Source organism: Elephas maximus, chromosome 11 (assembly GCF_024166365.1).
Source record: "Elephas maximus indicus isolate mEleMax1 chromosome 11, mEleMax1 primary haplotype, whole genome shotgun sequence".
Lineage (NCBI taxonomy): Eukaryota > Metazoa > Chordata > Mammalia > Proboscidea > Elephantidae > Elephas > Elephas maximus.
The window spans coordinates 52,595,836-52,608,464 of NC_064829.1; positions in this window are offsets into that span (position 1 = coordinate 52,595,836).

Consider the following 12,629-nt stretch of genomic DNA (forward strand, 5'->3'; position numbering starts at 1 on the left):
ACTCTAGACTGTATATTCTTTCATATTTAATATTTCCAGTACCCCCAGGAGCTTAGACTTGTGTCCCTTCCCATTCATTACCCCCAGGAGTCTAGATCTTTATGTCCCTTCCCGTTACATATACCTCCCTAGAGATAATCATTATTTTGACTTTGATCATTATATATGTTTTGCCCATTCTTTTTTCTTAATTTTGTTGTGCTTTAGGTGAAATTACAGAGCAAATTCATTTCTCTTTTCAATATTTATACACAAGTTGTTTTGTGACATCGGTTGCCATCCCCACAATATTTCAGCACTCTTTCTCTTTCCACCACAGGTTCCCTGTGTCCATTCATTCAGTTTTCTTGTCCATTCCTGCCTTCTCATCTTTGCTTTTGAGCAGGTGTTGTCCATTTACTCTCATATACTTGACTGAACTAAGAAGCACATTCCTCACATGTCATTGTTTGTTTTACCGGCTTGTTCAATCTTTGAGTTTTGCCTATTCTTGAAGTTCATATTAATGAAATCATATAACGTGTCGCTGTCATTGTTGGTATTTATTCAACCTAATACATGTAATTTTAAAAAAATTCTGTGTAATATTGCATTGTATGAGTAAACAATTTACTTCTTTATTCTCCTGTTGGCAGACATTGAGTGGTTTCACTTCACTAGGTGCCATGATATCCTTAGCTCTCAGTGTTCTTTTGGCTGATGTTCTCTTTCCTGTTCTTCTCTATGTGGCCAGTTCCTGTTTACCTTGGAACGCCCAGCATGACTCACTTCTTCTGAGGAACCTTCTTTGACATACAGGCAAAACATTTTTGATGGCAAGAACAGTGGTAGAACTATACAGGTTGTGATGGAATACGTTGTGTGATACTGAAATTGTCACTGCAGTGGAAAAAGGGAACAAAATTGCTTTCTTCTCACAGATCTTCCAAGAAAAAGCACCACAGTTTCTGTTAAGAGCTTCAATTTATGTAGTCCCAGGCTCAAATGCCCAGTTTTACAGAAAGGTGAACGTTGTGCTGTGATTATTATCCCCAGTGCTGGGAAGCTAGAGTGGAGAAGTGCTTCTCTCAGAAGGGCCACATCCCTTTACTGTAGTTAAGGAATTCCTTGGCTGAGGCCCCAGTTATTATGATGCTATCCCTGGTAATAGCCGCATAACAAAGGTAATTCACTGAAGCCCACTTAAGAGAATTACTGGTAAAAGAATAAAACGTTTTACAGAAATCAATTCTCTCTGCCCCAAACCTCTCAATTATAACTGTAGCTGTTAAAGAAATTGCCACAGCTGAATGAATAAAACAGATTTTAAACAGGGATCTTTGAAAGGCCTTCAATTCCAGTCACATTCTGAGTACTGGAAAGACTCTCCACCACCCTCATTTCTTGGCACTTGAACTCTCCATGTTAAGTTTGAATGTGGACAAGCAGTGCAAAAGGTCTGAAATACAAATGACGATAAGGCTGTCTGCCATTCAATGGCTAAAATTTCTCTCCTTAGAATGAAACCAGAACTGCCATTGTGACAAGAAAAGAATCTTATATACTTTTTTGTGTCCATAAGAAAAGAATTAGTAGGTGCCTAGTAAATCAATCATGATGAAAATTAAGTTGAACTGAACTATTATTTTAATTAAAAATCTCCCCTGGATAGGGATCTATACAAGGCACTCAAGATAGATCTTGTTTTCAAAGAACTTCAATTTAAATGAGCCCTAAGTACTAAGAGGGATACCCTGGATGGTTCAAGTGGTTAACATGCTCAGCGGCTAACCAAAAAGTTGGCAGTTTTGAGTCTATCCAGAGGTACCTCCAAAGAAAAGACTGGTGATCTACTTCCAAAAATCAGCCACTGAAAACCATACGCATCACAGTTCTACTCTGACACACATAGTGTCACAATGAGTCAGAACTGACTCAATAGCAGCTGGTTGGTTAAGTACTAAGAATATGCAAAAATTCAGATGTGGAAAAGACTGCTCTTTATGTACTGATATGGTCAAAGCGTCTTTATGGAGGAAGTGGGGGCTACACTGAAGGATTCTTTACCACTCACTTTATTCTTCCCAGTCTGGTATCTGCATACCCCTATAAAACATCAGTTCCTTGGAGAAGTTTTCCTGCTCTCCCAGGTTGTCCTCTGAAGACTTGGTAATATCCATCAGACTTGCGTATGTTCTTTCAAGTTTACCGTATCCTTTTCCTGTTTCAGGAATACGGGCTTTTGATTTAGACCTCATTGAATTTAAGGCCCATTCCTAACATTTACTTTATATACTTAAATGGATTACTTAATAAAATTTGTGCTTAGTTACCTCATTTGCCAACTTGGAACAACAATATAGGAATTTACCTCAGAAAATTGTGAGGGTTAAATTAATCACCTTATTCAAAGCCTGATCCATAGTAATTGCTCACTAAATGCTAATCATCTTGATTATCTTTTTAATATAATGTCATATCTCAACACCTCCCATAGCACTCAACCAAATGAAGAGGCTAAATAAATGTGTCATAAATGAATTAATGTGTAAAGTGATAAAGGTTTGGCAGCAGATAAAGATGTTTTTCTGAGAACAATGATGATATGAGCCAGGGCATAAGCATCATTCTATATGATCAAAAATGGCAAAAACAATATGTTATTCCCCTTAATCTTTCCCACTCAGTATATTAAGATAACACATATAAATAAGTATATAAATTTAAACTAGTAGGCAAAGTACTAGCTATTTTTTAAAAACCTTTAGTTCATGCTTTATACATGTGTAATGAGTGACAAATTAGCTTTCACTGATTAAGTACCAGCTATTACTTCTGCTGGTACTTTACACATACTCTTTTCACAAATTTGTGAAGAAACAACAGTAAAGTAATGGACAATTGCATTTAAATGCATAATCCAAGGAAGTCTAGATAGATCTTCAGTTTAGGAAACACCAAAGCTGGCACATGCTACATAGTTCAGAGGCTGGTTATTACAGTCAGATCTTTGGTAGAGTAATTCAAATATAAGTCATAATCAGTGCAGCATCCTACAAGGACAAATTCAGTTGAGAATAAAATGTCCTCAATCCAACATCACAGGCAAAGTATGGAGGTGATGAAAGTGCCAAGGATCAGGCAATCTGTAGAGGTACAGGCATTTACTCAAGGTCTGGCAGGAGATATAGATAATCCAAGTGTGACAGGCTTGTGTTCACGGCTGAGAAAATACTTCCTGGGTGATGAAGCTTCCAGTCAATATTAAAGTCAATGTGAGAAACTTGGTGTCTTAAGAAGTCCAGTAGGTTCTCAGGTATCAAGAATTCATCCTTAAAGCCACTTTCTGAAGGAATAAAATAGAAGCATAAGTCAAGGTTCTGGGGAACTGGATAAAAAGTTTAAAGCAAGACCAGTATCTAGGCCACCTGAAAGAAGAAGGATAGGATAGTACTTTCTCTTCTCTTGGCCTAGACATGAGGATGGAGCAGGTCTCTTGAAAAGGGTTGAAGCTCCAGAAATAAGAAACTAAATGATCTTTATAGCAATTGCGGAAAACTTCTAGTTAACATTTCAGTACTTATGTTTTTATTCTCTTGTTTCATCACTCAAGAACCTGCCAAACTCATCTTTGCCATTATTATTTCTCAAAATAATTGGGTAGAGACCAAAAATAGAACAACAAACACAATCGGCAAACTAAAAGAAACAAATGAACAAAGCAAACCACTTGGTTGAACATCTTCCAGAACACTCTAGCACTTATATCAATGCCTCTATAGTTAGCTCTATAATGTTGTGCAAGGTTCTTTAGCTCTCAGGCCTTCTATTTTCTCATCTGTAGAGGCTAACCCTTATATGATATTTAGAATGGAGCAGGCATTGTTCTGTGGGCTTTACACATAGAAACTTATTTTGTGCTCTCCAAGTCTAGATATAAGTAGCATTATTATCCCTTTTACAGTAAACTGAGGCATAAAAAAAAAAAAACTGAGGCATAAAAAAAATAAAAAGGATAAATCACGAGCCCAGATCACATAACAAATAACTGGCAGATCAAGGGCTCAAATCCAGGTATGATCTTTATCATGCTGTGATTCTACTTTGTGGCTTATTATTTATTCATTGGTACCTAGTACTTTGGTCTCAAATAAACAACTTTTATCCTGTGTTAGTCTGGGTTATCCAAGAAGTAGATGTCAAAACAGGATTAATCGTGCAAAAATTTTATTAGAGGTAATGCCTGGATGAGGAGGAAAAAAGAGAGAGCCAGGAAAGCCTGGGAGAGTCATAAAATTATGATGTAAGTCTGATTTCAAGTGAAGGAGAGAGGGAGTAAATATTGGGTGGAAGCATCCTAGACAGCAATGTGGGCTAAGGAAGTCGTGGCAAAGTAATCAGGGAGTATCAAAGCTGACCATCAGGAAACTCCATGTCACTCAGGAATGGTCTCTTAGTGTCCTTACCAAACTGATCTCAGTCATTGACGGACAACAGCCCCTAGAAGGTGTTGCCTCAGCACAAATGCAGCATGGGTCCCAGAATGCAGTAGCTGGGACCTTGGTCTGTTCATGCCCTGGAGTTTGAGGTCTGCAAGGGAAGAGAGGTGAGTTCCCATGGCTATCACATTATTTAATTACATACAAGTGGTTACTACCTTTAAATTGCTTCCTATCATATTAATCTTATGACTATAAAAACATAAACATAGAATATGGAAAACATACTGTGCTGCTGAATAATATTTCTTGGTTGTAAATTGGTCAGTTATTGGTTTATTATGTGGTATATTTGATTAAAATGGAATGGATTATTTAAGACAATAATTTATAGTAATTAATTTTTAAGTAGAACCCTGGTGGTATAATGGTTAAGCATTCAGCTGCTAATCAAAAGGTTGGCAGTTAGAATCTACCAGCGGCTCCTTGGAAACCTATGAGGGCAGTTCTACTGAGTTCTATAGGGTTGCTATGAGTCGGAATCAACTCTATGGCAATGGGTTTGGCTTTTTTTTTTTTTTTTTTAATTCTTTAAATGTCCGTATTAGAACCATTCCTTTCACAGAATGGCAGGCAAGAAAAGAGATTCCCTGGGCAAAAATCCTGTTTTCAAACTTTGTAATCATAGGGAAATTAGAGATTATTTGTCCCTAAATACCATTTTCAATGTAGGACGAAGAATTAAGTAGGACGAAGAACCAAGAACTAAGATCAAAAGACTCCCAACATCACATGGTGAGTACTTTTAAAGACAGAACAAGAATCTCATGCCTGGCTTCCCAGTCCAGAGTTCTTTGGATACTATCATGCTGCCTCCCTTCCATGCCAACTGCCTCATTTTATCTCTCTGACACAGAGATACTGATTTCTGGATTAAACCTATGCATCCCCCACCCTTTAGCAGAGCAATCAAGCCCGACATCGTTAACCTTTCCGTTTGCCTGGCAGAGGCAGTGGGAGAGGGTAGCAGGCGATGAGGCCTTGGGTACTGGAGAGATGCCAATACAATTACGCTGCTCCTGCTATCTAAGCTGGCAGCTGGATCCGAGGTTGACAAGGAGGGTGGCTGAGGCATCCCAGGTCACCAGGCTGCACGAAGACCTCACTCATCTATGAGTCAGCTGGGGCTCGGCAACCTGACAATCCGCACAGCCAGTTCAGCCTATGAACCTTTCTAGACGAGGAGATAAGTGTTGACTTATTAGGAAGCCCTGTTATATGAGGGCTGCCCTCCTGAATCCCACATTCAGAGTGTACCATCTGCCTGTCTCTCTTGATTAGTATGAGGAGTATTCTGGGAATGATTAGATAGTGACAGAAAGGCTGCCCCTTCCATAATCACTGCTTCTGATCTCTTGACAGATGGCCATGATTGCAGACTGATTCCCACAAACACATAACAAGCTTTTTCTTTTTTCCCCCTGAAATGTTGTGTTTCATGGATATTTATTCATCTTTCTCCATTATATAAAATCCAACCAAAATTTGAATGATTCATTTATTCCAAAGCTCTGTTTTCACATAAGAAACCAGTATCTCTGTCCTCAGTACAGGGTCTGATGACAGATTCAAACCCAAGCAAGTAACAACAGTTGCTGAGAATTCTAACCTATTCTGGAGCTAAGGAGAAAACAAAGTGTATTATTTGTTTGCATTTAACATGTGTAAAACCCAAAGGAGATGTAAGAACACATATGATAAAGGGAAAAAAAAAAACATTAAATAGGATATCATAAAATGTTAAACTAAATATAAAGAAACAAAATGTACAGTAAGAAGCATTACTGATAATATTATCATACTATTTTCCATATGTATAAAGCTTAGAAATGTCAAAGCTATTTCATTTAGAACTGTATGCCTCACCAGAGTGTCTGAAAGTAAGGAGAGAAAAGTTATTATTTCTGCACTAAAGAGAAAAAAAAAAATTGTTCTGAAAGAGATAAATAATGTTGTACAATTTCATACAACTACAACGCAACAGACTTTGGACAAGAACTTTAGTTTTTGACTCTTAAACTCTAATGTATGTCATGGGCAACTATGGAATTTTTATTGACTGGAGTTATCAGAATTTTTCACGCAGACGTTAAGAGTTGAGAAAGCAAAATCAATGAACAAATACTTACAGAACACTTTTTCTCTTGGTCCATCCGTGTACTAACAGCACTGAGAGACATAAACAAAAGAACATACAGAGGATCTCCATTGGGCTTTACTGAGATAACTCCCCACAGAGGGATCATTCTACTGAGGTAACTCTCCACACAGGGTTCATTCTCCTATAAGCACAGGGTTGATTACTCCTCCTAATTTCTCGATAGACTAGGTCACAAAGATATTCCTTGACAATTCCTCCAAGATTCTGATAGAATATTTTAAAGGAAGAAAACCTTGAGTTTCCTAGAACTCTAGGAAAAACCTAACTAAAATCTATGAAGTAACGAGAAAAGAAAAAAGAGAAATCATGGTTTCTTCTTAAGTTCTATGTTTGCAGGAAGGATCTCAGGTCCTTAAAAATCCAGATATTCCATATTTTTGTATCAACAAAACCTTCTTACAAGAGATGTGGCACTGGTTGGATCTTAAAGAATAGGTAAAAATTAGAGCAGTGGTCAGTTATATCTATCGACTTGGTCAGGTTATATTGTCTAGTTATTTAAACACTAAGCTAAGTGTTACTGTGAAGGTATTTTGTAGATGTGATTAACATCTACAGTTTACTTTAAATAAAAAAGATTATGTGTTATGAACTGAATTGTGTCTCCCAAATAGATACACTGAAGTCCTAACCCCCAATACCTGTGAATGTGTCCATGTTTGGAAATAGTGTTTGAAAATGTCATCAGTTAAGTAAACATGAGGTTAAGTAAACTTTAAAGAGGTCTTTTGCAACATATTTGTCCGATGAAACAGGTCATCTGATTTTCTGACTTCTGCTTCATGGACGCTGATTGTTGATCCAAGAAGAAAAAAAAAAATGGACATTAATTTCTTCTTCATTTATCATGATGTCATTTAACTGTCCAGTAGTGAGCATTTTCATTTTCTTCTTGTCCGGGAGTAATCCATACTGAAGGCTATAGTCTTTGACCTTCATTAGTAAGTGCTATAAATCATCTTCATTTTTGGCAAGCAAGTAAGGTTAGATCATCTGCATAACACAGGTCGTTATTAAGTCTCTCTCTTATCCTCTAATTCTTTGTGTAATCCACCTTCTAGGGTTATCTGTTCACCATACAGACTAAATAAGTTAGGTGAGAGAATACAACCTTGCCGCACACCTTTTCCAATTCTGAACCACACACTACTCCCTCGTTCTGTTTGAAGGACTCGCCTCTTGATCCATGTACGGGTTGCACATGAGCACAATTAAATTAAGTGTTCTGGAACTCCTGCTGTTCATAACATTATCTATAATTTGCTATTAGTATATCTATATACATAACTATATATACCTGTATCTCTATCTATCCTATTGGTTCTATTTCTCTGGAGAACTCTGACTGATACAGTGACTCTGTGAGGTTAGGGGAAAAGTTACTGGAGTGAAAAATCAAGTGTTGTAACTACTTATAGGATTTTAGGCAAACCGCAATCTCTTTGAATCTTAGTAAATGAGGGCAGTGAAGAGATAATCTCTAAGGACTCTTTCAATCATAACACTTTGTAATTTTACAGAAAAGGTATAAGTTCCAATTAAATGAATAAATATAAAGTTGCTTTGGGTAGTAAACTGTGCTCTACAGATTAACATTATGAAAATCATCCTAAGAAGTGCACTCGCAATATACTGAAAGGAATAGGAACCTGGGAGGAGACAGACCAGAAATGTCTTTGCTTGTTAGCACTGTTTGTTCTTTGTTCTTTGGCATTAAGCCTGCCCAGTCTTGGTACTGCCCCCTTTGCCCATCTCTGGCTTCTGAACTTGGAGGATTAATCTCAATGCCAAGATCTATATGACCTGTCTGACAGGCTATTGAGTTGGAAGGCCTGCCACAGGGCTCTATCACCAAAGAGAATAGAACAGGAGCTCTTTGATGAATCACATTCAGCCACAAAGATTATCAAACCATCATCAGATTAGTTGTTTTTTCAGGGAAAAAAAAGGAAACTCAAATATCATGTTCATGTGACTGTGTCTCTTGCCCTCCCACCTAGACCCTTGCCTACTCAGCCTCCTTCCTCATTAATGTCTGTGTCTTGCTTGTTATTTCCATCATAATGGAGCAAGACTAACAATGCAGGCACAGTGCCAGCTCCCAGTGCTGCCTGATGCTCCAATAGGGTTTGGCTGTGTGCACATGTTGAGGGGACATTTAAATGATGTTTGTGTGCTGCAATCAGAAAAACAACATTTCATTGTTGGCCCCTTTGATCTCCTAAAAGCTAGCTATCATAATTCAGAAAGATTTTTTTTTAATGGATATAAATAAATCCAAGTGGCTCCAGCCTGCCCCATGGAGCCGCATTTAGCTAGCTGCACTGGCTCACCCAGGTTTGTGTTTCCTCAGATCTAAGTGGGAACAATTATCACATTCAAGTAGGCTTGGGTTCCAATATGCCATAGAATTAAAAAAGAAAACAGACAAAAAGCCTTTTAAATAGGATGGTAACCCACCTCCTCAATAATTAACAAAAGAAAGCAAAACAAACAAAAAAACAAAGCCATTGCTGTCGAGTGGATTCCAACTCATAGTGACCCTATAAGACAGAGTAGAACTGCTCCATAGGGTTTCCACGAAGAGGCTAGTAGATCTGAACTGCCATTTGTTAGCAGCTGAGCTCTTAACCATTGGTCACCAGGGCTCCAGAATAGGATGGTAAGGGGCAAAGTATTGGAATTGGGAAAAAGAAGCAAGGAGATTCGATTTCTCCAGTTGGAAAAATCAAGAAAGCTTTCTGTGTCATAGATTATTAGCAGCTCTATGGCATAACAAAGTATGTGCTTCACTTTAGTTTGAACTCTGTGTCAGTGTCAAAAACATAGACAGCAACAAGTTGCGAATACTTTGCCAGTTGACAAAATCATTCCAAGCAAGTTGGAGGTCGGGTAAGGCAGGAGGGTCACTATGAGCTGGAATCAACTCAATGGCAACAGGTATAGGCCAAACAGATGTGTTGGCTTCTATTAAGATGTTGGGGGTAACTTAATAGGAAAAATTTAACAGGTGAGGCATTTGACTTGGAGAAGAGATATGTACTTTAGCAGAGGAATTCACATGAGAAAGGGAAAGAAAAAAAATGACAACTTTGTATATTCTGGGAGTTGTGAAAAGAATATTCTGGAGCACATATTATGTGAAGTTTGGTGGTGGAAAGAGAAGAGGCAAAATAAGCTAATGGAATGTCTGGAGTCAAATTGAGAAATAATGAAGACCTTAGATAAAGATGCCAGTGAGACTGCAGATAACAGAAGGAAGGATTTGATATCTATGAGAGGAGTAGGGTCAGCAGAACTTGAGTTGGAAATAGCTATGAAAGCCTTAGTTGGGATTACTTAGTGAAACATAGGCCTAAGAATACAGGGAAAGACATTCGGGGAAAAGTTAAGTTTCATGTTTATTGGGTGAAATGTATCCATGGTGCATGTATATGGAATACTGAGGCAGCAGCTGGAAATACAGGTGTGGGTGTGAGGATACAGAAGGGCTGAAAATCTGATGACAAGAGAAGGACTGGAACTTAAAATGTGTATAGTTTGAGAGGAATTGAAAAGTTCCAGGGGTAGCTCCAGGGATAGCCAGATGAGAAATGATCAACATGGGAAATCAGAAACAGAAGAGCATTCCTGGAGCATGCATGTATTCAACACTGCAAACGTCACAAGAGTTCTAAGAGTATGAGAATCAAAGAGCGTTGTTGGATTTGGCTATTAGGAGATTGCCAGCATAATTAGCAGAATAATTTCAGGAGAGAGAAAGGAAAAAGCAAAATCCCAGAGGAAGAATAAATAAGAGCTAATTAACCAGAGATTTAGAGTGTGACTAATCTTTAAAACAAGTTTTAAGGTAAAGAGTAGAGCAGTGAGATGGTACCTTTGTAGCTTGAGGGGAAAGAGACTATAAATAAGGAGAAGGAACAAGTGAAAAAGAAAAATTGAAGTATGTCACAAGACTCAATTCCAATCACAAAGCCTCTAATCATCTCTTTGTAGATATTTTGGAAAACAAAATATCTCAAGTATTCTTCTAGGTTATCACCTTGGCTCCCATTTCTCCAGGTGGCCTTCTTAGCTGTTATAATCACCTACAATTTTGACCACAGTTCCTCTTGATATACTGCAACTCCCACCCAAGTTCAAGGGAGAGGATTTGAGGCTAAGAACAGAGATTTCTTCATGGTGCCTTGCATTTTTTCACATCCCTATAGGGTCACTATGATTCAGAATTGACTCAGAGGGAATGGATTTGGTTTTGGTTTATAGACCAAATAAAGGAGCCCTCGTGGTGCAGTGGTTAAGTGCTCTGCTGCTAACCAAAAGGTTGGTGGATGAAATCTACCAGGCACTTCCATATAAATTACAGCTTTGGAAACCCTGTGGGACAGTTCTACTCTGTCCTATAGGGCCACTATGAGTTGGAATTAACTCAGTGGCAACAGGTATAGGCCAAATAAGTGTATTGGTTTCTATTAAGATCTTGAAGGTAATTAAAGAGAAACAGAAAGGGAAAAGAAAACCAGGGCTGAGAGGGAGAAGCACCATGAATGTCAAGAACACTTCATATTACATCAGAATTGACATCTGCTCAACACAAATGGAATGGAATAAAGAAGGTATCTAACATATAAGCCTTTGGATAGAATTAGGATCCTGTGGCCAGACAGAAGGTCAGGAGCTCAGGATTTCTGGCAAAAGAGAGAGACAGAAACACAGACAAGACTGGTAAGTAAACAAGATAAGCAGGCAGAAACAGAGATTTTTGAATTTAGCAAGTGGGTTATTAAGAAAGGACACAAAATCTCCAGCAAGGATATTGGACCAAGTAATGGCACTGATAGAGGATAAGTACCACTCAGGTACCCAATACCTCTTCCTATATAGAATGTGGTTGGTTGAGATATCAGGAAATAATATAAAATTAAAATCATGGAATCTCTGATTATACCTCTAGGAGCAAGTCAAATGCATCCAAAATAAGTTGGGGAGAACTGGTAACTGAGATAAATACAGGCTAAATGGAATTCAGATCAAGATAGATCAACTTTGAGAACAAATACCTCTGTTCTTGTAAAGAGTGGTGGCAGATATGACCAGTGGCTGTGTGTTTGTAATAATATCAATACTGTACATGTTTTATTTAACTATGGTTTCTCCTCATTTGATCCATCCCAAACCAAAAAGCCAAACCCATTGCCATGGATTTAATTCTGACTCATAGGACACAATAACAATATCACCAAAAGCAAGTGTAGAAATGACAATTGCCATTTGTAAATGAGAAATGGTTGAGGCAGAATAAGTGATTTTCTCAAGGTTTTGAAACCACTGGCAGAGGCAAAATGGAAATGCTGATCAACTGAGTCCTAGCCAAGTTCTTTTTTTTTTTTAATGTCCTACCATTTTATAAGCTCAAATGAGTATGCATCCCTTACCCCCCAAGATTAATGCAAAATGATTGGGCAGCCTGATATGACAAATACGATTCTTTTATTTTCTTTTTTTCTCAAGCTAAAGATGTGACAGATTCAAAATCCTACATTCCAAGGTGAAAAGTAATTCCCTTTCTTCTGCTATCCAAACTTCTTAATAAAGAGCTAATGGGATCAAGAAGGATTGGAAAAACTGAAACAGATCCCATGAGAATAAGACTTGCCTGCTTCTCACTGGGTGTTCTGTACAGGATCTGCAAACATTCCTTCCACATACAAGGTGAGGAGCTAAATCACATCTCCCTCTCCCCCTTCATCACTCCTTGCTCAAACTCACCCCTCCTCCTTCTCTTCCTAGGGCCTTTCTTCATTTATAAAATTAGACTAAAATAATGAAACTTTCCATGTTAATGGTCCTATAAATGCTACTAGTCACTTAGAGCAATAGCTCTTCATCTCTGTCGGGGAAATAAGGACTGAGTTGCAGAAGGGTTAAGAACAGGATAAAAATGACCAGCTAAATCTCTGATTTTTTTTTTTTAATCATAGGAAAGAAAA